At 48.5% G+C, this 24,881-nt stretch overlaps 1 protein-coding gene and 1 non-coding gene across 4 annotated transcripts in view; one reads left to right on the top strand and one right to left on the bottom strand.

The window, feature by feature from the left end:
• The window catches only part of Cad99C (cadherin 99C), a 224,519-nt gene that overhangs the window by 117,236 nt on the left and 82,402 nt on the right, over positions 1 to 24,881 (bottom strand). For all 3 annotated transcript variants that reach the window (XM_050195647.2, XM_050195650.2, XM_055063323.1), the window contains exon 2: positions 19,901 to 19,956. The gene's annotated coding sequence lies outside the window, so the exon portion shown is untranslated. The remainder of the gene's footprint in view (positions 1 to 19,900; positions 19,957 to 24,881) is intronic.
• TRNAS-GCU (transfer RNA serine (anticodon GCU)) lies at positions 5,889 to 5,970 on the top strand. The gene has a single exon. It is a non-coding gene; the product is annotated as a tRNA-Ser (tRNA).

The raw sequence follows: 24,881 nt of genomic DNA, 5'->3' as shown, positions 1-24,881 counted from the left end.
TACGCACATGAAGGATGCGCCATTACGAGGGGGCTAAATTTTCCTTCTTTTATTTTCATTTGTGTATATAAAAATGAAGAGAGAGAGAGAGAGATTACCAGAAACATTATCACCAAGAAATGAAGGTTTCGATTCATTGAGCTCAAATAATGTCTCACGTCACCTTGTCAACTAGTACGCTACATGGTCCTCGTTGCGAAATAACCAACCGCATCAGCGCAACGAACAGCACTATATATATATATATATATATATATATATATATATATATATATATGTCTTCGTATTGTTAGAGGAAGGAATGAGGATCAAGGGTTGTGGAGGAAGATCTTAAGCCTGCCCTATAGGAAAGCCACTCAATTTTCCGTATAGTGTGTTTCGTTACTTGCGGCTCTTCGACACTTTTTGCATCGCGCTTACGGCGTTTTTTTTTTCTTTTCCCCCGTCGCACTGGCGGCCTCGATAGCACGTAATCCGCCGATCTCCGCCGCTAAGTAATGCGCGAGAAGTGTACATCCCAGACGTGTAATCCATGGTGAATGACTCTTTTGTCTCTCTCTCTCTCTCTTATCCTATATCGGTTCTTGGGCTTCTTTTGTGTTTCCTCGTTCGTTTGCACTTCCTCCTCCTTCCTCGCAGTCGGACGGTGGTGCGCATCCGTTCCCAGCCGGAGAAGGGAGCTTGGCCACGGCTTGCAGGTGGGGTCTTCTCCCGGCGGCGAGCTCAGCGCCGATGTCCGGTGATTAGGGCCCGCCGGTGGCGCTTGACCGATCCGGCCGGTTGCGCAAAGTCCGCGCGCCCGAGGAGGTCCCACCGTGAAGAGACGCTAGCGGGCGGCGTTGTGCGCCCGCGCGAGAGTGCGCCGCGAAGCCGCTTCCGCTGCTGTCCCAATCACGACATTGACCCCCACTGCAGCGTTCCCCCATTCCGCGCTCCAGGCGGCGTCGGTGCGGTGCCGCGGACCTTCCAAAAGGTCGCCGCCACACGCTGCTTTCAGGTGTACCGCACGTAGCCCACGCGCAGCGGACGTTTTTCCGCGGTCCCGCTACAGCTTCCGTGTGTGTGTGTGAGAAGGGGGGGTGGGGGGGGGTGAGTGTCAGCAGCCTCGAGTATGGCCCCAGCACGGTCTGCGGGAAGAGGAGTCCGGAGGAATGTCGAATTTATCAACGCGCGGCATTCCAATTGCGTGTCCACGCGCTGTGTCGATCTGCATGGTGTGGACGCTAGCTTAGACGTGGAATCCTATAAGAATGTAGCCAAAAGCTGGTCGGGGTTAGCTAGCACCGAGCTGGCCTTGCATGGTTCCATGTTTTCGGTGTTCACTTGTGAAAAGTTCGACGGATGTTCGCGACATATATTTCGTCTCGAAAATTCATTGCTAGCTGTGTTTACCTCTGGTACGCAGGATTTTGACTGCGTTGGATGAAAGTCACGTCTCATCACGCGCAGAGGCGATATAGAGAGCAAAAAAGAAAGAGAGAGAGAGAGAGAGAAACATTAACGATTGCCTATTTGCCTTGACAGTTTACTCAGTTCGCGGTATAGATGCATTGAAACCGTAGCGAGATTGTAACACTGGTTGCTTCACTCGTTGTCGCTGGTTTTGTCGAGTAAAACAACCATTCTTGTTTCTCACGCAGTACTGGTAAAATATAGCACGCGTCCTCTGTCGTATCCTACTGGTGGAATAAATGAGCGATTTAATTCCTGCATGGTGTTCAAGAAAGAAAATATTAGGGAGGGAGCGTAGGAGGGAGCCTGCTTTTAGGCATAATAATATGGGATTATATATACACAAACAGATTTGTTTTGTGCAGGTAGTTCAATAGCGAAGGTTAGTATATTCATAAGAAATTTAACCCTGCAAGGATCTGACTATGCAAGCCCATCGCTGCGCATCCAATATAATATTGTATATTACGTAGTTATCAAGGAGCTAATTGTAAGTGTAATTTTCGAGGCAAATATCCTAGTCCATCTAATTATGCCATGGGAGGCACTTTGTATTGAAGGCTTCACGCGGTGTACTACTATCGACTGCGGTAAGCGCTCAAGTAGTTCTAAAATTTCACTCTTTGCGCCATGGCTATGCACTCTAAGCAGCCGTGGATATTCATTGTATGCGACTGCACAAATGCTCTCCGCAAAACGTAGCTATGATTTCAACACGCCTTTTGCACGCTTTTCTTATGGTTCACTGAACGTAACACCCTGACACGGCTATGCGATAACGTCAGACGTTACACTTTCAAATGAAAGTGTATGGACGTCTCCGCAGGAGACATGCCCAGCAGCGCGCGCATCCATTATAGCGCTGTTCCCTATGCAAACAATTCACTTGTGTTAATGCTACAACAATCACTGGCCTCCTTCATTCCGTCGCTGCTAGCTATGGTGACATGAAACAACAAGCCACACCGCCTAGTTCGCCGGTCATTTGTTTAGCACTGCAGTGAAAGTACCCGATGCCTGATCACGCTTCTTCGTGCTTATATGCGGGACAAACGTGTGGACAGATCGTACATCTTCACCTGTCCATCACGACGCCCAGGATGATGCGCGCGTTGCGTTATCGCGCGCAGAGACCGTGACAAGAGGCTTCGTAATGCGGGGCCCACGTCGTCAAACAAAACAACCGCTCCGACGGCGTTCAGCGTCCTCTGGGCGACCTCAATGCGCCCGGCGTGTCACGAGCAATTGAACAGTCCCGCAGTGCCACGTCCGGTTGTCTCGCGACTCGTCCCAGCATCTGCTACAAGCACACAAAACTCCTTGCGGCGCGTTCGATCAGTGGGTCCTTTAGCTTAGCCATCACTCAAGTGAGTGGGTTTGACAAGATGGCACACCACGCCGTTTGTCATTAATGAGAGCGCCTATGGGACGTATACAGTTGTGCAGGGTGTGTCTTGGAGCATTGTTGTGTAATAGAACCTCTATGAGCCTGAAATTATTATCCGCATGCACTAAGGTCGACAGAAAAAGCCAGCCGCGCCACGCCAGTCGCGCCAACGACAAGCACGCGATCCAGTATACATGCGAACCAACCAGCTATCTTGTGTGCGCCGTGTGACTCGTGGGAGTTTTCTTAAGAAAGATTTTTCGCTCGCTTTCATTCCAGCATAAGCACGTGTCATGAGCGATGGTCGCTGCTTTAGACACTGTAGCAAAACGACTAGGGTCTTCTCGCGATATTTCAACGAACTACGTCGCGTGCCCAGAGTTGTAACCTTATAGTATACCTTGCGTCGACAAGATTCTGGCGGTCTGTTAGCTCCTTCGAACATGCACTCTACACTCAGTATGTTGTATTGTGCAGGTTACAGGAAACTGGCGACGGAATACAATTGTAACTGATAGTTTCTCCAAAATGTTACTAATCTAGTCTAAATTATAGTCTTACATAAATAGTGGCACAATTCCTGAAAAGCATTCACTTACTTTCATCCGATACTCTCATCATTTTCATATAAAATTACACATCGCCAGTGTTTCCACAGGAAATAACGACAAAAATACTTATCGCTGACAAGCAATACAGCCATATATGCTTCAATAAATTTCGCTCACTATCAAGGTAAACAGCGCGCCAAACATCCCGCAGGCTCGCCGGCAGCTGGCACAGCGCCATGGCGTTTAATTTCGCATTGCCTGCCTACGGCCAATATAGCAATATATAGTAAGCGAGCCTGGGTTATTGCCGGTAAGCGCTGAACCAAATACAGATATCATCGGCGTATATGGACACGGATAGATACTTGTACATTGCATGTCTTCGGCGCCTTGGGAAGACCAGCAATGGTAGCACTGAGCAGTAAGGGGAAACAGGACATTTCTTGTGGCATGTACCTCATGGGTACCAAGCACTAGCCTACAAGCTGATATTGAGAGTACCTCAAAACACTCTGCCACTATTGAAGATACAACTGTGTACTTGGCGCCTTGTAGTCTCCACCGTGCCAGCTAAGCGTGATCAAAGGACTCAGTCGAGACGAAGCTATCTTCTTATTATTATTTCTTTTGAAAACATATATACAGGAAAGGGAAAGCGAGGAGCAGGCTTCCTTTTTTCCCCGTATTACTACGCAGCCAACGCGAACAGGTGTGGCGACATAACATGGAACTACTGGTATAACCAACGCGTCCGTTCTACCACGCTTGCTACTTGTTATTTATTATCAAACATTGTTTATCAAACTCTCCGGAATTCGTGGACAACCTCAATACTCTCCTTGACGCACTGAAGCGTAGAGTCGCTCTGTGCGCTGTCGTGGGGAATTTACTCTAGATTTTCAGGGGACATGTGTTTCGCCTGCTCCTGAAATTTCTTAAGAATAACGAATTATTCAGCGAGTGGTGACGTTTAGCAAATAACCCTAGACGTAACCAGTCGTTTGATCTAATCCGTATGCTCATTGGGTGCGGTATGAACTTGGTGTAGCGCTAGCATTCAACCTCTGCTCCTTACATTCGCCTTCATATGTCTTGGTAGCGTGAGACCTGCTCACGTTACGTTTAACTCTGTAGCATATTTGTTCCCGCACTCTAAAAGGGAGGCGCTGAGGCGGATTCATACCTGTGGATCACCCCGTAGCCAGCGCCATCCTCCTCCGCTTTTCAGTGAGTTGTGTTATGTTGCTGATGTACGAGCGCGACAAGAAGCTCAGCGAAATCCTAAAGGCTAGACCACATGTGCGCTCGCCGATGCGCGCAAGCTCCTTGCGCCTGCCAAGTCTCGCGAGGAATGGCGGTTTACATCTACAAGAGACGCGCCAGCGCGCTCTCACTGGGCTCACTCATCGTTGCCTTGGCAGACGCTACTTCGTATTTTGTAATTGAGAGTGTTTCAAAAATGATCCAATATGTGTAAACATAATAGCTTTAAATCAGCACAAAAAGAAAAGAATAGCATAAATCATAGCATAAATCTGCCTCCCTGAAAGTTGATTGTACCACGCCGTAGCTGCGTAGCCAGACGCGCCGATGTGAGGCAGCCATAGGGGCCCCAGCGCGGGATATCCGAGAGAAGCGGATCGCCAGGATCGCGTCGCGCTTCCATGCGTACGAGCTGTGACGCACAGTCTGCGCATGCGTGGGCACGCGGACGCGAGCTAGCGCGCGTCGGCAAGCGTGCGTGTGGTGTGGGCTTAAGGTAGCTGACGTGCTCAAGAAACAGGCGGAGCTGCCCTTTGAGATGAAGGGATACGCTCAACCATCCTAACGTGGGCGTTAAAATGAAAGTTCACTGGTTGCTGCATATGTTCATGAAGGAGGATGGGCGACTGGCGTTCGCCCTTTATGAAAAAGTCATAGGCATGAGCAGTTTACTGGCGTCTCTAGAGCTGAGCGCGGACTTGATGCTTCAGAACATGCTGAGCCAGGCAGTGTCGGTGGAGAAGAAGCCTGGATAGTTGTGGCGTCCAAGCTGCTTTTGGACGCTAAGAAAGTATCGACACCGGCCTCACTAGACAACAGTGTTTTCGGAACGCTGGCAGCCCTCAATGCGTAACAGTGAATTTGTTGTGGGAAAAGAAAAGGTCCTGCTACAGACCACGGCTGACATGAGAGAAGACATGAGAACATTGTGCCAGTGAAGCTGTCACGTCGAAAGACTCGGGCCAGCCAAAAGCCTACGTTGGCGGCAGGCGAACGGGCTTGCATATCACGTACAGGAAAGGCTAAGAAGCAACCGTTAGAAGTGAGCATCCAGGACAAAAAGACAGCCGAATGCTGACACAGGCGATTCACTGGCTGCTTGTGAATGCTGTCTAGTATCCTGGTGATGTGGCAGAGATATTAAGGTGGTGGAGTGCTAAACAACTGTGCTTTGCCAGCATAGGTTCAAGTCGCACTTCATACTGGTACCCTTGAACCCATTAAGTGTTCGTTCTGGCGAGGTGGCCGAGTGGTTAAGGCGATGGACTGCTAATCCATTGGGCTCTGCCCGCGTGGGTTCGAGTCCCACCCTCGTCGCGTTGCCCGCTTTTTTTTTTTTATTGCAATAAATTTGTCAGCGTTTAAGATTACGGAAATGGGAGACGAGAATCATTTGGGACGTCTGCTTCCATTTGCGACTGCATATGGAAGCAGAAAGTCGTTATAGGTGCTTTCCCAAAAAAAGCTGTCGCAGACGCTCGCAGCGCCATTTGCGTGTAGACATGAATGCACTTGCAATTTCCTTCATGAATAAATATGAAAATCCAAACAAAATAAATTGTTTTTAATAAATGACACTTAATAATTTTCAAGCCAAATGTCTCTGTCGATGCTCAACGAGAATGCATTTCACGCGCCTGTAGTCGCAATTAAAGCAGAGCCGAAGCAAACCGAAACGCCAGCACGTCAAACGCGCTCCGTCCGTTCACCGTGTTCCAGATGTTGACCTGCGCACATTTAAAAAAAAAACAAGTCGTTCTTGGTGCGTTACCCCACTTCTTCATATTGGGCATGTGTTTCTAACCTCTTGCGTGGGCCGATCCCGGAAATTGTGCAGTGTAAATATAAGTGCCACTGAGACCACAGGGCATGTGCCAATGGGTATGTGTTTCTGAGGTTGCTCGGTATGTGCCACAGGGTATGTTCCCCTGGGATTACTCGGTATGTGCCTCTGAGTATGGGGGACTGGCCATGTGCCACACGGCATTTGCCCCTAAGGCTTCTGTGCATGTACCATTGAGTATGTTCCCGCTGGTGCCACTGGTTATGTGTGACTAGGTATGTGTAACTTGGGCCTTTGGGTATGTGAAAGTTGGGCCACTGAATATGTGATGACTGTGATGATGATGATGATGATGACTGGTGACAAATGTTTGGAAGAAGATGTAACTTCTAATTGAGGTTGATCAAACGCGTCGCTCCAGCGCGATGTCAACTAGATGTTGAATCGCCTTCCAATTTTTTTGGATCAATATACAATATCACCAGACGAAAGGCAGTGCCCCCTGCTCACGCAGCGAGAGTCTCGTCACTCAGGCTTGACTGGAGAAGGGCAGAGCGAGCGACGAGAAGCTATGCCAGGAGAGAAGGAGAACACGTCAATTTGCTCGTTTCCATAAGCGTCCGTTCAGTTTACTTCAAAATTACACACTGGCGACAAAGATTAGCTTTTAACAGCCCAAAGGCACAAAAATAACTGTCTTGAGTCACCTATTCTCGAAGTACGTCCCGTTATTTTGTTATTTGTCCAGACTGTGATTGGCGTGCTTTTTTTCACCGAGAGTCTTGTCGCTTTTCTGTTCCCTTTTCTGTTTGTTGGCTATACCCTGTTCCAATACCATTGCCGACTCGCCCAACACGTTATACCTGAGCAGAACATGGCAGTTCTCGCGCGCACTACCGCTATGGACAAGGGGACGTGTTCACAAAGCGCTTCGTTCGTAGGTTCTTTTTTAGCATTGGCCAGATTCCTTCCCTGATTATTTGTCCAGCATCAGGATCGGCTGCAATCTGCTCTTTTGAATAATTCTTCCATAAGAGCGTTTTGTGAATACTGGCCCAAAATATTGCTGTTCCCTTTGACCGTTGCTCTTCCCACGCATATCAGTACCTCGAAGCGGTATGACTGGGCTCGAAAGCTGGAACAAAACGAAACGCGTGCTAGAAACAACGAGACCACTTGGAAGACTTAGCCGGCTATCGTGTAGCACTCCTACACTGCAACAGTCCTATTTCAGCAACAAGACTTAAGACTCGTTGTAGCTAGGCACGTCGAAAGGCGCAGGCTCACCCGTCAGTTAGGATAATACGTCTGTCGTAGGTGAGCAGGCTGACTTGCATGTCACGTATAGGGCAGGCTAAGGAGCGACCGCTAGAAGAGAGTGTCCAGGACAAAAAGACAACCGGTGGTGATCGCAGGCAATTCACTGGCTGCTTGCGAATGCAGTCTCTCTGTTTCTTTCTATCTTTAGCTCACGTGGGTTGCCACGTCGCATAACTTGCAATGAAATTAAATATAAGCCTGAAGGCCAGCTTCATGCAGATACACCAAAAGCGACCTATAGAACGTGTTGTCCCTGATCCATGGGTTTCAGGTTGTACATTTTTTTTAACTTCACACCTCTAAGTACATTTTCGCGAACTGTCTTCACCCCGTAACATATCCAAAGTAAATGGTGGGCATCCGTTACCGACGTAGGAATGGGGCCCTTCAAACACCGGGCTTCGTCTTCACACGGTTCGGCCCCAAGCAAGAATTGCGGCTGGTGTAAGGGTCGTCCCAGCCCGAAGGCTAAGGAGAGAGATCTCCTCTACTCGATAAATATTGTGGGGAAGGAAGTACACCCGCTGGAGGATGAAGGCGCACGTGTCCCGCCGAAAGCTATATTTTCCGGCACTGAGAACTGACCGACGGTCAGAGGGAATGGCAAGAGGAGGAGTTCGCGCCCTGGTGACGTGCAGAGGTGGTGGAGTACTAAACCACTCTGCTCTGCCAGCTTGGGTTCGTGTACTCCTGAACCCATCATGTTCTTGTCCTGGCGAGGTGGCCGAGTGGTTAAGGTAATGGACTACTTTTTCCACTGGGCGCTGCCCGCTTGGGTTTGAATCCCACCCTCGTCGTACGAATCGTTTTTTTTTATCTTGACTACTTTCTTTTTCGTGAAGAATTATTGAGAGTTCCAGAATACGCGATCGGGAGATGGAAGCGTTCGGCAAGTGTGCGACTGTGTATCCAAGCAGAAAAACACTTTAGGCGTCGCAGCTTGTTCGAGAGTGATATTTTCTCTTAGCCCTGCTGCCATATGGCGAAGGCACTGCCAGTTCTTGCCTGCAATGATCGATGACGACCGGAGTGGTAAACGATTGTTCAGATGCGACAGTAAGCGACCGCCTACATTTGATCGTGAAGGCTCACTTCATGCGTATATGTTGGGGCAGGGTGTTAAGAATGGCCGTACGGGGTGGCAACGTGCCAGCTTTCAGCCCGCTGCACGTGTTCCAAGCCCACCAGTCGGGGCGCCTTCCGAGAACTGCGGACGGCCGGCGGCCACGTGGCGCGCGATCAACTCCGGAAATTGGTACTTGGCCGAGCCACCCGGGACAAAGCAGTTCTACGAAGCCCTCTGACGTCGGCACTGAAAGCTGGGTGGTACCAAGAACTGCGGATGACCGGCAGCCACGTGGCGCGCGGTCAGCTCAGGAATGTGGTACTTGGCCGCACCACCCGAGACGGAGCACAGTTCTACGAAGCCCTCGGTCGTCGACTCCGGAGCCTTTGTGTGTATGGGTTCGCACCTGTGTGTTTGCGTGTGTTTGGGCGTAAACGATAGTGTGGGGCGGCGGCAAGTTTACAATGCTTGGACGAACCTTCCCGACCATTCCTGCTCCGTCCCCGCCGAACGATGACGTCGAACTATGACGTCAAGCGGAGAGCTTATAAGCAGCGTTTTCCGGCTGCTAGGGAGTGCTCGTGTCGTGCTCGTTGTCGGGAGCTGAGTGCTCTGTCATACTAGAAATTTACTAGTGAGCTGTGTGCTCGTAAACTGTTTGCTGTATGTTAGTCTTGCGGGCTCCATATGGGAGTCGCGCTAATCTGCCAATGTATCCTGCTTAAACTGTTAATATGTAAATAAATCCTGTTCACCGAGTTCCTGTCTACGACCTTCATCTCCTTCAAATGGTGGCAGCGGCGAGATAGTCCGACGACTCCTACATCTGGTCGACAGCGGTAGGACCGTCCGACGAATCTTACAAGGGTTGATCTGGAGTTGGCCAAGAACAATGAAGTTGAGACGCACGAGCAGGTGTGGCCTGCCGAATTCACAGCACATGCTACGTGCCGCCAGGAGTTTATTTTGTTTCATTTTGTTTCGTACTCAGTTTACTTATTTTTTTGGTTCGTTTCGTTTACCTTCACTGATGGCGCATACCCACTGTGAAAGGTTGGCTTCTTATTCTTCAAGAAGCCTATAGAGCCTAAACAAACACTCACTGTGTGTTTCCGAAGTTCGTAGAGCGCAACCAGACTTGATTTCACCTCGCATCCATAAAGGATTTCTTACAATGTCGCGCGTTTTTTTTTTTCTTAATTTTTTCTTCTTGTTTTTTTTTTCGTTTTTTCTTTTTTTTTTTATAGTCTCGACGTCCACGTGTTTCGAGTTCCGGCCTTGTCGCACGTTCCCGCCAATTTTCTTGTGTTTGATTTTTTTTTTTTCCAGGAAGAACATTCTCATTTCATTGGCACAGTTGCGATTGACTGGCTTCTTCCGACACTTCCTTAAATACGGCCGATGTGACCGAGGGCGCTCTGCTACAGAGAGGACAAAACAATCACGCACATAAAAATTTCTGATCTCTTAAAGCATAATACGCTTATAATTTAATGATTCACTCGCACCAACTACCACATATTGAAACTTTAGTTTCGAGCCCATAGGCATCAACGGAAATAAACTTTTTCGTAATTCCGTTAGTTGTCCAGTGTATTTCTTCGCATTTCTTATTGCACTAAAAATAACAGATATTTAAGTGGCTATAATGGTGTCAGTCACTCCTTTTTGACAAACCTAAGAGAACAGATTGATTTCTTTACTGAATTACCTACACAGAAATGGCTCTGTTAACAGATGTCCTTTCAGGCACAGATAGCCCTGTACAGATTGTACATGTACAGTACAAATGTTTACATGCACAGACTTCTTGGACACATTTCATCTTGTAGATGTCATCTCAAGTTGCTGGTGTCCTTACCACGAGCCAGCGCGTGTACATCTTCACATCTTAGCCCTTGTTGAGTCCAGACACCAAGGGACTGAAATCATCTGTCGGGAGAAGCCGTAGGCCACCCTCCAGAACAGCGCACTTGAAGGCCACTATTGTCGACATATTTCTTCATTAAACCACCCCATTCCTCATGTAGTACCCCTAACCGGGGCACTTGAGGAATGGATAAAAATAAATAAATCAATGAATTTGTTCGCTTACTTTTTGATCTGGTGATGAAATAAGAGTTTATGTGCTCCTGTGAATTTATGTATATTTATTTATGTCACGTTCTCTTTCTATATTGTCACGTTCTCGTGACGGTGAAAATGACGCGATAATATGTTACGTATGTCATTACTACCCCGTTTTTCTTTCTTTTTATGTAGAGTGTACGGGCGCATCAATATATTGTCGAAGAGAAGGCATTGTATTTCGCACTTCTTATGCTTTCCTTTTTCTTTTATGTAAATGACGTACGGGCAGTCTCCTGTTCACCAAAGGGGGAGCTCGCGGCTTTGTTAAGCTTACCGATCCGTTCAGCATCTCTTGCTGCCTGCTTCCGCCATCATGTACATGTGATTGGAAATTATCATCATCATCATCATCATTATTATTATTATTATTATTATTATTATTATTATTATTATTATTATTATTATTATTATTAAGAAAATAATGTAAAATAAGCTTTTGCGACAGACTGTGTGTGTGCGCCTGAACCAGCGCTGCCTCACTTGCGCTGCGCCCGCACCAGCGGAGTCGCGCTCTGTGCACACTGACGCGTGTGCACGTGGATGGCGGCTTCTCAACGCGTCGGACCTCCGCAACGGTGTCCTTCGCGGCTGCCACAGCTCTATCGGTCTCAGTCACACCGCATGCGATGGGGAACCTATAGCGAAAGAACTTCCGCAGTTCGCCGTGGCCTCGCCTCCACTTCCTGGGCGAGCGTCCGTGCACCAGGCCGGCCGCTGCCCCCGGGAAACGCTCCCATGCGCCGGACAGAAAATATTTGACTCACGCCCCCCCCCCGGAAATTGCGAAAAGACGCAGGCCCCAGTACAGCAGGGCGGCTCTAATGCACGGGAGCAATAGCAGTCGTTGACACTGTTCCCGAGCCCTTAAGGAGCGTGCCGGCGACTGGCCCTCTGGATGCATGCGAGTGCGCGACGGCAGTCCGTCTTCTCCCGAACGAAGGCTGGAATGCGGTTCGCCCGCGGTGTACGCCCGCGGCCACCTCAGGCACGGATGCCGATTTCGGCTGCGAAACGCTCACTTACAGAACACCGCGTGCAAAGTGGAAGGAGTGATGCGCGCGCACGCACTTGACATGGCGCGAGCCGATGAAAGCGAACTAAGGCGGACCGCGATCCTGTATATAGTCAAGTGCTACAGTTTACGCGGCCACTCTCGCAGTGCTTAATTCAGAAAGCTGGGCTAGCTAGAATTAAGACATCGGAGACATGTCCAACACTTTGGAGGGAAAAAAAAGAAACATCTTTTAGGAGGACATATAGAAAAGACGCCGTCATCTGGGTGCTTTATAAGCCTAGGGTGTTCCTTTTTATACCCAAGCGCTGGAAATGCCCCGGATGTGAACAGCCTTCTTGTCTCAGCCGTCTTGTTGCCTATACGTCTAACTTCTTTGATTGATTGGCTGAAGTCATGAACTTCGAAGGGCATTTCTGACCTTCGCTTGATTTGCGATCTTCATTTTAGGTGTCATTCCGCAATATCCGCTTGCTGTTCCGCGAGCAGCGTTTTTCTCTCTATCGCATTGTCTTCCCGGGATTCACGACACTCGTGTGCTCCGACAGATTATAGACCTAGGGGAAAAAAGTATTCCATTTCATTGAAACCCTAAAGGAGATTTCATGGCACAACAGTTGATTGTGCAACGATATACCGATGCTCCAAAAGAGAGCTTTTCTGATGTTCATAAAAAAGTCGTATAATACACCTCACCGCCTCTAAGCGCCGTTTCGTGTTTATATAGCATCTCTATCTACTTGCGCGTCGACCAGATCTGTCCTCTAATTACTTTTGAGTTAGCTTGTCGTTCTAAATCTGCCTTCAAGAGAAACAGGTCTCCGAGATATCCCTACTTATACGGTTTTGCCGGGGTTTCAGAAACAAGCAGAAAAGACTGACTACGGCTGAACTGATTGAAATGAAATAAGGAAAGGCGATCCACAACAAGCGCACAAAGCAGCCAGACGCGTACGTCATGGCCAAAGGATCAGTTCGTGTCCAAAAGCCCGGATGTAAACAGCAGACAATTAAACGCGATAAGAATGCCGGCACCATGGCGTGCAGTGTTTCATTGAATGATTGTAGCAGCGGAAATTCAGTGGCGATAACATCATTTCAACATGCTGCCAGCAACCACCTGCTGTGGACGTGTCGTAGCCCATCCTCACTGCGAAATATCGTGCCTTTTTGTTTGTGCTACAGATATGAGTCGTTATATTAACCGATTGGATCTTTACGAGACGGACCACCGAGATGCCGTCTACGACAGCTCGCTGTTACGCCTACTGAGGAGCAAGACAATAGACTTAATCTAGCAGCCCCCCCCCCCCCCCCCCCCCCCCAACGGGAAATCCCATAAGTAGGGTGGTGCGAATATTCGAAATTTCGGGTACGGATCGAAAAGTCCTTGCTCTACGATTCGGATTTGCTTCGAGATTTCACTACTCAAACTTGTCTAATACACATTCCTTTCTTTCGTATATAAGCTGTAACAACGCTTATTAACCGTTAAGGGCACCGTGTCGCACAAAATCCTGTGTCTGCGTCCCCCGTCCAGCGCCGACCATCTGTTCGCCAAACATCATTCCGAAGCACGCATACCCAACCGCTTTTCTATCACCAAAGTTGCTCATAGCTTGTCCTTCATTCTTTACAAAGTTATTCCTCGGAATTTTGGCAATGACAGCCCACAAACGAATGTCCTGACAAAAAAAAAAAGAAAACGCTCACAGCGCTTATCTTTTATGTCATACCTTCTCAGACTGAAATATTAAAACTGCGAAACAAAATTTGCAGGACGCTTAAGCTTCGGATTTAAGAGTGGAACGCGATAACATTCAAGGATCCCCGTCTACTTTTCACGCTTCCCGGCAACTGCAGCTTATGTAACCGTAATGTTTACCGGGAAACGCTGGCGGCGAAGCCTATGCGCGAAGGCGAGCGTTCTGGTTGAAACGCGGCCTCTTGCGCGGGCCGACCTCCTGTTATTGTTTCGCACTTTTAATATTTCAGTCTGAGAAGATATGACATAAAATGTATGCGCTGTCGGTGCTTTTTTTGTTTTTTTTCATTACATTTGTCAGTGGGCTGTCATTCTCAAAATTCCGAGGTATAACTTTGTAAAGAAAGAAAGACAAGGTGTGAGCAACATTGGTGATATAAAAATGGTTGAGTATACATCCTTCGGAATAATGGTTCGTCGCTGGACGGTCGATGCTGGACGCGGAACGCTGACGTCGGTTTTCTGCGACACGGTGCCCTTAAAGATATCACGTTAATAGACAGTTTTAGTTACACGTACGTAGAGGCTTTGCGTACGTAGAGCTTCTACGTGTCAGCAGTGCGCATGCGTACAACGTAGCGGGCGCGCGCGCGTCTCACGGACGTACGTGAGATTCAATTCTTTGCGTGCGTTTCTTGCCCACGTAGACAGCTTCGCGCGGGAGTTCCGCGAGATCACGAACAAGCGATAGCGGGCCGCGCGCGCGCAGACGGCTTGCATCGAAACACGGCGACAGGATTGAATTGGCTACCGCCGTGTTCACAATTCCCGATAGATGTAGCTACGGGGTCCCTCTTGGCGTGCGTAGCGTACGTGTAGCTAAAAGCGTGTCAGATGGCGTGCACGTAAGGCACGTAGGCTTTTCACGTTCGCGTACGTGAAGCCTCTACGTACGTGTAACTAAAACTGTCTAATAACAGGGGATCGGCCCACGCAAGAGGCCGCGTTTCGCATAGTGTTCGCCGCCATCGTTTCCCGGTAAACATTACGGCTACATACGCTGCAGTTGCCGGGAAGCGTGAAAAGCAGCCGGGGAGCTTTGGATGTTATCGTGTCCCACTCTTAAAGGCGAAGCTTAAGCGTCCTCCAAATTTTTGGAGCCACGCGGGAGAGCAAACGAGAAACTGAGGACTAGTGTTCCGAATAATTATGGTACAGGATAGCCCCAGTTCCTTAGCCAAAGCAGGGAACAGATAATTTCTGCTAAATAGTTTCCGGTCATCCAATAATAATGGCTCACTTTCAGACACCCTGTATACGAATTTGTTGTTTCGATTTATTATTTGGCCAGTCTCCCCATGTTTTCATCCTTTCAAAACAATGTACAGTACTGTAGTATCATACTTCTGTCCTTCAACGAACACTACACTATACGTGCATGCGGTGACGTGCTGTTCCCTCGTTTAATTGCTACCATTCTCATGGTCCTCCTGGTAGGTATAGTTGTTTCTCGTTTACGAGCTCCTCGCTTCTCCGGACGTCCTGTCGAGGTCGATATTACATATACTGTAAATACCCTATAATTTGGCTACTCGAATTGTTCGCGAATCTGGGACATTGGGCATATTCGCAGCTACTGAATTTCGCGACTTCGGGCTTGTGCCGCACGGCTCACTTGGGCTGCAAGAGGTCCTCTGCGTTCATATTCTTATTATGTATTATTAACGATTCCTGCCTTTTCAAAAAACAGTGACGTCGGTTTAGCCTCGAAGAGTATGTTCAAATAGGAAATGAAGACCAGAATCGTGCAACGGGTACGATAGCTGACAGGATCGCGTTGCAGCTGAAGTAGGGCAAAGATGACAAAGTGCATCTAACGGCCTCGCTGATGAAGCTACTCATCATCAAGCGCTCATCAAAGTATGCCACTCTTTCTCTGCTAGGTCAGGGATTCGCCTCACGACATTTGATAGAATTGGCACAGCGCAAGGTTGCGAAGCCAAGTAAACAGAATGCGTCACGTTGTATAGGGCGTACGTCCAGCAGAACTAGCCGGTGGAATACATTTTTGGTTTTCGGCATAGGGTCCACATTTCTTTCCCAAAAATTTCACGTGCCCTTAAATTTACCGACTAGTTTCAGTAGCTAAATCGGCGTAAATAAGGGTGCGCGAAAAGAAAACGTTGTGCAACATGTATCAAATGATGCCTACGAACCTGATTTCTTTTCTTTTTACCAAACGGACTAATTGCACATTTTCTTTCTCTTTATAAATAATAAGATGGATATTCGATTCGATATTAACAGGTAGTTTTTCTCAAATCTTCTTATTCGATTGGATTCGGAAATTTCGCTATTCGACCAACCCTACCCATAAAGGTTGCGTATTATTTATGTTTATTTTTTTCAAATAAACATTGGTTGCTCTCTAAACTTTAATAAACTTTTCCTGCTCTTTCTTTGCCGCTACTAAGACATGTAATTTGCTTATGCATAAAAGGGAACCGAGTCCGTCTGTGCGAGGCGAAGTAGTGAATCATATTTAAAAGAAAACTAAAAAGGAAAGAAAAACACGCGACCAGTACAGGACAAAGACTCATTTCTGTTTGTAGCTCAGAACCCAGTGAATAAAACCGGCGAAAATCCCCAAACCCAAGAACAGCAGAACATTTTCAACATTCTCGATCGACGCGGTCAGGACGGAACGCGTTCATTTACCAACGGCGTCTCGAGGGATATATTTAATTAAGGTGTCAGGCGGCGAAGTTGAAAGCAGGTGCATTTATGCTGCCCCAGTTCACTTATATACGTACTAAGGCGCTATGACTGACCAAAACTGGCAATAACCGTCTCGACAATGGCGAACTACCGAAACAAGTGGTGTACGTATAGCAGGGGAGAAAATCCTGAGTCAAACTCAACCGCCCAACCCCCTTCACCTTTCCTCAATCTTCCGAACTTCTAAAACCACATGTATGCACGTATCTGATCCAGGTGGCTTGCTGAAAAGGCTTCACGAAGCCGTCTCCAGGTCTTGAGAGAGAGAGAGAAACAACTTTATTCGGTCCACTATAGACGTAAGCAAGCTCCACGTCACCTGGCTAGGGCCACTCGGGGACCATCAGGTGAAACCTGACGGCCCTCTCGCGAGCCCTCTGGACTGCCAGGATTTGAGAGGTCTGATCCTGGGCCTGATTTTATATTAAAAGCCGGCTGTCACAAAAGAACAGTTCGCAAAAAAGAAAAACGGCTAAAAGTTGACGGCATACGCGTGATACCAAAGTAGCCGGCAAACAAGTTCGTAGGAACGAGATCCTTCGTGAATGCGGTCCGTGCAGGGGCCGCGTTTCCTGTAGCCTCTCCAGTAAGCAAGAACGGCTCGAACTGCTTTTAAGCCGCCCCTATAGTTAGAGAGTAGCGCCTGTATAGCGCACCACGCTGTATACGCAGTGAGCTGGGCACAGTCTGCGTTATCAGCTGTTAGGGAGCCCTAAGATACCTTCGTCAGCTGACCCTATCGGCATCACAAACCTTTCTTTGCCATTCTTTCGTCCTTGTCACGTGCTCCGAGAACGTGTGCGGTGCAACGCCTTCGCGTATATGCGCCGTGGCAGCGGGGGGCCATATAAGCGGCGCCCCAAGAAACTTTCCGTTATCGTGTCTTCGCAGTCAACTTTGGCGAGAAAGAAGTGTGTTTTCGCCTGCGTTCAACGTATGGGACGTCGATCTTTGCGTTCTCATATACAATAAACGTGCATCAAGCGTCGAACACGCGTACGTATAATTTATCGGGTATTTCTAGGGCGAAAATTATCTCTGAAATTTTGATTATATATAACTGCGAGCGAAAAGTTTTGGAAATCTGCGGGTTTTTGCATTGGTCTTGCCGTTGTGTTTCGTGCCCGCTTAAGTTAGCGGGCAATTTGAGTGGACCACATTCCTGTCGGAGCAAAACGAGTTGTATTCCAGTGTTTGCAAGCACTGCGAGAGGGCGTATACTGAGCATCAAGGAACCCCTAGAGCATTTCTTTGGTCCCTTAATCTCCTGCGTTTATTTAGCCTTTTGCAATGCTTATTTGCTATATGCATTGTACTGCACCGATGCAGAAGCTGAAAGCCGCCGTTTCCCGCAGTAACTATACTTTCCCTGTATGTTCACTATAGCGCATCGGGGAAAAAAAGTGGGTAGGAAAGCTGCAGCGCAGTTAACCATGACTGGCTGACCATCGCCGCTGTGTATTAAACGCGGTGTGTTGAAGTCTCCGATATTCCGTACTGTGTGCTCGCAGTGACAAAAGCGGAGGGAGAGAAGGCGTTAAAACTTCAATGAAAGGAGTTTCAGGGTGGCCTAATAGATCACAACTGTTTATGTTTAGCTTCGACTCCACTACTGCCAATGTTCGCAACTACAGAACGCGTATATATGAAATTTGCACAGTGTGTTCGTGCGGAACGTACAACTTTCATAGTATAGATCAGTACGTATACGTCGCCCGTTTGAGCAACAGAGTCGCCGCGGCTATGTGGTACACAAAACAGAAAGAATCGACTGTCGCTCAAAGAGGGGCCGAATATCATCTCTGTTCTTTCGCCTCCTGTGTAAGATAATACGCGCTGACACGGGCTATATACGCAAAGTTTAATGTAAAGAAAGAAATTGCTTTTGAGCAACTTGAACAAATGTTGAACGATAAGGTTTTTTTTTTTTCTGTTTCCTTTCAACGCTTGTGCGAACAATTCGTCGGGCCACTGGCACTCTCATGCTTCCTTCAACACAAGCGCTAACGGAACAGGGCACAACTCCGTTGGCGCTTTCCTAAAACCGGAAATCGCTGGTGTACACGACGACTCTGCTTCTTTCCTTCTTTCTTTCGTTCTGTCCATCTTTTCCCGAAGTACATTCTCAGCAATTCGCTCTATAGGACCGACATGACGTTTTATTTCTCGTTTACCTTCTGTCACAATCCGCCAGGCCCAAGCGTAATTATCGAGGGGAGCGCAAGTTCGCCTCGCTTAGAACACCACACCGCGACAGATTGGCGTTGGGAATTTCCGTCGGGGGCCACAATTTGGATCGCAGTCTTCGAGGCGTTGTAACGGTGCCGCGACCACTCTGTGGCTTCAGGAATGACGTCGAGAATGACGCCTGGACAGGAAGGTGGCTTCGGTGGACTGTGTCACAAGCGGCGGCGGCAGCCGCATCGTCTCTGTACACTACAACTTCGTAACGATAGATATCCTTGAAGCAGAATGGCCTGCCGCCGTCGCGTCGCATATATGCGCGGCCAGAGGAAGTCGCTGGTTTCCAGCAACAAGAGAACCCAATCATGCGTTCGACGCGCCTCGGGAAAAACGTAAGGGGAAAACAAAAGTAAAGAAAGAACGTGTGCGACGCCGAGACGCTGGGCACCGCGCGCTGTTCGACCGGCCGAAACCGCCGTTCTCGTTTTTCGTCTAGAGGACTTCCGTCTTCTTCCGCCCGGCGTGCTCGCCTCACGAGTATACCGGTGCCGTGTGTGTATGTGCAACGGCATGCCCGGTCGTCGACGACGACCGTGCCTGCAATGCGAGGGCACACGCAGTCCTGGAGAGAACGTTGGCGGCGGCGGCGGCCCCTGCAGCGGCTAACGATCGGCTCGTGACCGCGCGCCTGTGCGTCCGCGGTACGCGTAAAGCTCGCCGCGCGGTGTAGTACAGAGACAGCGAACGTGAAACAAGGTAACGCTGTCCTCGGGACTCCCATATATATTCCTCGAACCACGGCACATTACGCACGTGTGCGAAGATCCATCGCCGTTGCGTGCAAGTACAGTTCCCTCTGAGATGCGTGGGGCGTCACTGCTGAGAGACATCGCAGATGACTTAAACCCGTCATCGGTAACCTTCGTCTCGATATGGCTCGTCTATATATGAGAGCGGAACCAGCTTCTTTGAAAGCCTGCGCTTCTCAAGACTGTCAAGATGTTCCTTGTGATCTTGAAAGACGCGATGCATCTTGCAAGCACTGGACAAATGCTCCGTAATATTCGTCTTAAACCTATAGCACGGAAAGGACATGCGCGCATCATTTCACGCCTTCAGCGTGGAGGATGCTAACACGTAATGTGCGCCTGCTGCAGTGATTGTTAGTTACATTGTTTAAGCCAAACAAATATGGAGATGCGACTCCAAGGGGTCCTCCGCTTCCATAGAGGAGAAGATGGAAAGAGTGAACGGCCTGGCCTCCCTTACCTCTAGGTGTTCGCCTTCACGATGTCCCCCGATGGCGCCAGTGAGTGAAGATACACCTGCGTGATGGAGCAATACTCGTTGAGAGAGAAGCATACTCGAAGCTTGCGGGATAAAAATGCAGACGATATCTCTCCAAAGTAACATTTCAAGAGCATTATGCTTGGACCGAAAACACGACATTGCACTGTAGCCGTTTACTATGAGGATACTAATGTCCGCCATTTCCTACGCTTCAGTCCTTCGTATTAGTTCGTCGACTTGGCTGCGTCAGGATTTCTTGCGCTAGGTCATGAAACATCAAAGTCACTTTGTTACGGTTGGCTTACTCGCGAGATCGAATATAAACGTTCGCTAGGCACCGGCAAAAGATAATTTTATACAGAAAGGTGCATGGTAACTCTTTGCTAGCCTGTCGCGGTTCCCATACCAGCCGTGCAACTGCCGCATGGCCCCTTACGGTGCAGTGACGAGCGCCCTCGACGGGGGCAAGCGCGTCCACGGCATGTGAAGCAGACGGCTCTCCGCAGGAGATGTGGACGCTCTGCCATCCGCACAACGTACGGCGTGCTCACGAGAACAAGGCGCGTGAAAGAATACCGGCAGTGGGAAATTCAGAGCGCAGTCGAGTGTCTGATGGAAGCGAATCTACGCGTACAATATGTCTCAGAGCTGCTGTGGTCCTACCTTCGAGTCTCTCAAAACAGCGACAAGTGGCAGTCTCGCTATACTTTCAGCGTGTTGCAAGCTAATCACGTTTCGGTCACGTTGCGTTTGTTGATCCGCCGTGGTTGCTATGGCGTTGCGCAGCTAAGGAAGAGGTAGCGGGATCGAATCGCGGCCATGGCGGCCGCATTTCAGAGGGGGCGAAATGCAAAAAAAAAAAATGTCCGTGTGATGTATATTGTGTGCACGTTAAAGACCCCCAGGTGGTAAAAATTTTCTGAGTCCCCCGCGTCCGCGTGTCTCATAATCAGATCGTAGTTTTGTAAAATAAAACCCCGGAATTTAATTTTTGTTTTAGCGTTGCGGTTGTTGTTTCTGACTGTAATCTCGTGCATATTGTCACAGTGTCTTGGCCGCACGAAACCTGAACATCCAAACAAGACAGAAGTTTACAGGAAGACAAAGACTTCAAATTAATAATAGTCATCGAACAAGAGATATGTGTATGCAGCCAAGGAAAGCTGTTGTTGCCCTGACGAGGACAAGTCGCCTTGTCGAAACATTGGCTAGACAGGCATCCCTTGTTCGACCGCTAATGACCATTTGAAATCTGAATACACAATTCACATGTGGCGAGATGTAAGGGCCGCTACGCAAACACTGGAACAGGTGCACGGTCACACAGTCGAAATTTCAGTCACAGCCTTGCTAAATCGAACGCCGTAAAGCTTGGGTAACTGTTGCTCTCTGTCCGTTGTGCAATGGTTGTCCAAAGTGCTACATGACAAGCACAAAGGACGCATCCACGTTTACACGGACGGTTCTGTCTCCTCTAATAGTTCAGCTGCAGCAGTGGTGATTCCCGCAGAGTGTGTCACCCTCAAGTTCAAGACATCTCACATTACATCATCGACGGCTGCAGAACTCGCAGCTATCCGTGCTGCTCTGGAGTTTATTGTTCACAAATCATCACATTCATGGTCCATTTTATGTGACTCAAAGGCAGCTCTTCAGTGTCTGATGTCCCATTTCAACCATGGACCAAATGTGCAACTAGTCGCAGACATCCGACTACTCCACCATCACGCAATCAACCAAGGACACAACATCATCTACCAGTGGATACCGGGTCACTGCGGAATTTCAGGAAAGGACAGTGCGGATGACGCTGCCCGATCGGCTCATGATGGTGCCCAGATTATATTCATACCGCTCTCAAGAACAGATGCAGCCACAAGTCTTCGCTCCCTCGCCCGCGAGCTTACACAGAATATGTGGAACACCAGTGAATTCGCGAACGCACGTCTCCACAGATTGGATCCACGTCTGCAACTCCGCCTACCACCAGGGTTGCCACGAGCGGAAGCAACACTTCTGTGCCGCCTGTGGCTCGGCGTGGCATTCACGAACTCCTACTCATTCCGCATTGGAATGGCCGACAGCCCTACTTGTGACACCTGCGGCTACGATGAGACGATTGAGCACCTCCTTTGTGACTGCCCCCGTTACAAAGTGTCAAGAAAAGTGCTCGTGACCGCTCTCGAAAAACTGGACAATCGCCCCTTTACAGAGGAAAAAGCTCTAGGACATTGGTCCAGACGGGCTTCGGCACTCAAGGCCTTAAGGGCATTTCTGAAGTTTTTAAGGACATGCGAATTGTGCGACCGCCTTTGAATGTTATAGCGCGTAGTTTCGCGTTATTGTGTGAATTTTCTGGTTTCCATTTTTTTTCCTCTTCTCCTTCTTTCTCCTTTTATTCCCTTTACCCCTTTTCCCAGCACAGGGTAGCCAGCCGGTACATACACTGTCTAACCTCCCTGTCTTTCCTCTGCTTTGTCTCCTCCTCCTCCTTGTCCAAAGTATTATAGACTTTCATTTTACTGCTCGTTTTAACTGCGCTTCTACGGTTGCTCATGCAGCTAGGCGAGTTATTTCAAGTGGTGGTTGTGCCCTAGTTTTCAGGAATGCTTTGCAGTAGAATTTGCTGCATAACAAATTTAATTATGGGGCTTTACGTTCTAAAACCACGATTTTATTATGAGGCACGCCATCGTAAGGCGCTCCGGAATGACTTGGACCACCTTGGGTTCTTTAACGTGCACCTGAATCTAAGCACATGGGTGTTTTCGCATTTCGCCCCCATCGAAATGCGGCCGCCGTGGCCGGGATTCAATCCGGTGACCTCGTGCTTAGCAGCCCAACACCATAGCCATTAAGCAACCACGGCGGGTCATTTGTTGCACTGAGCGGCCGTTTTGGTAGATTGTCGTACGAAGTATATTGTCACATAAGACAGTGCTAAGGCCGAGAAGTCGTAGACACGATTGAGTGTTCGCGTGGTACAGGACTTGTACAGGCCTTGTACAGGCTATGCGAAAATGAGTGTCTGAAAAAATAACACGCATGAGAAAGAAATAAACAGAGCATATCACACTCAACGAGCGCACTTCGTAACCTAGCAGGTGATGTTTCCTGGCATCCTGCATGTTTATTTGGTGTTAGAGGCAGTTTTCCCTTTGCACGCTTTCATCTCGAAACCACGCGTGGCCAATGAGTATAATGAGTTGATTATATGGTCTCTGTAGAAGTGTCGCATAATATAGGAAATTGAAGCCGGCTATAGTTTGCCTTCACAAACCACTCAAAGGTGCCCTGGTGTGCAATTTTGACGCCAGTGAGGGTGGATATATGGGCTTGTTGGTATATGGTATCTTTTACTTTATTGTAGCGCAGGCAGAACGACCGGACACGCAGAAGTGCGCATTAGACAACGCAAAGCGCTTTGTCTTTTCTAATGTGCCCTTCTATTTGACGTCAAGTTGTCCATGCGACTTTTTCGTGTATGCGCAGATTGAGGAAGGCCGACTGATGATTGAGCAATGAGGAAAAATTTTATCGAGAACGTACCGTCGAAACGAGACGTAGTTGATATGTGGTGGTAAAAATGCTGCATGATGTCTCATTCCCGACGTATCAAACTCAGCCGTTGCTCAACACGTTGTAGTAATCTGATTTCATAAGTTGTGAGGCCAGCCTCCAGGGTTTCGAAACAGCGCGTCGACGTGCGGGCGCACAAGGTCCTGAAAAACGACGTAGCGTCGCGTGACAGTGCGCTGTCATGTGACGTCACGCATCAGTCGTCCGCGCGTGCTTTTTCAGAAGACGCAATCAACGCAAACATTGTTACAATAACTGCCCTTCAAATATCGCGCTCCATTTCGTGGTCAGTATAGCATTCTCACGTAACGCCACATAATATAGCAAAACACTCCTCTTAAAGTTAGCCAGACTGCGTCCGCGCATGCTTATACTATAGGCTCGGGAAAGGGGGGTGAAAAAGAGACCCATAGAGTGTAGAGGCAATTCGCGGAGCGAATGAAGTTGCTGAGGCAGTTAAGCGTCATGTAATAGATTTTTCTGACACCACTTGATGCGCACACATACGCCTCCGACGGCTGCCATCAACGACGCTGATCTTTCGGTTGCACTGTGCAGCCTGGAAAACAGCTTGGTGGTGGGGCATTGCCGTACTGTCGGAGAGAAAGAGGCCCGCGCCGTGCAGCCGAGCGAGCAGTCGTGAGATCGCTTCCTTGGCTGCGCTCGTAATTGCGAAAAGGGGTGAATTAAAACGCGAGCGGCCTATATCACAGCTGTAACGAACGAAACAAACAAGCGAGGCAAGAAAAAAGGCTGGTCTCAATGGTGAAATTCTGCTGCTGTTCGTGAGCTTCGTTGGCAATGGCTGCACAAGAGCGCGCTTAATGAAACGGTACTTAGAACATCAGCGTGAGCTGCATTCCAGATAGGTCGCTTTACATTAGCGCGTGAAGCACAAGAGACGTCGACTTGCAATCGGCCAATCAGCAATCCACAAGTTGTTACGTACTCCATTGCGCGAAATATATTAATAACATGAGCGCGTTCTTCATCGCAGTCCGCGTGCTTGCATAAAAGAGAGAAAAAAAAAATGTGCGGAGGGCTGAGGGACATTCTTCGGGTGCGCTTTATTATAAGGGCTCCTAAATATTTCTCACTCGTAACGAGCAAAAAGAAATACTGCTTCGGTGAGCCACTGGATTTACCGATTAGACACTCAGAACGGAATGCCTCCTTTCGGAGCAACACTTGCGTTCTTCGTGAGCTCTTTCTTTCTTTTTTTCTTTTTTTTTCTCTATTCTACGTGAAATGAGCGATATAATTCACCCAGTAGCAGCACCTATAGTATATCAGCGCGTCTTGTACAACCTATATAAGGATAGCTTCGTTTTCCTCTGCGGTAACGATACCGTACAGAGGAAAATGAAGCGCGCAGCATGGA

This window comes from Dermacentor andersoni, chromosome 1 (genome assembly GCF_023375885.2).
Source record: "Dermacentor andersoni chromosome 1, qqDerAnde1_hic_scaffold, whole genome shotgun sequence".
NCBI lineage: Eukaryota > Metazoa > Arthropoda > Arachnida > Ixodida > Ixodidae > Dermacentor > Dermacentor andersoni.
This window is presented reverse-complemented; position numbering and strand designations above follow the sequence as displayed.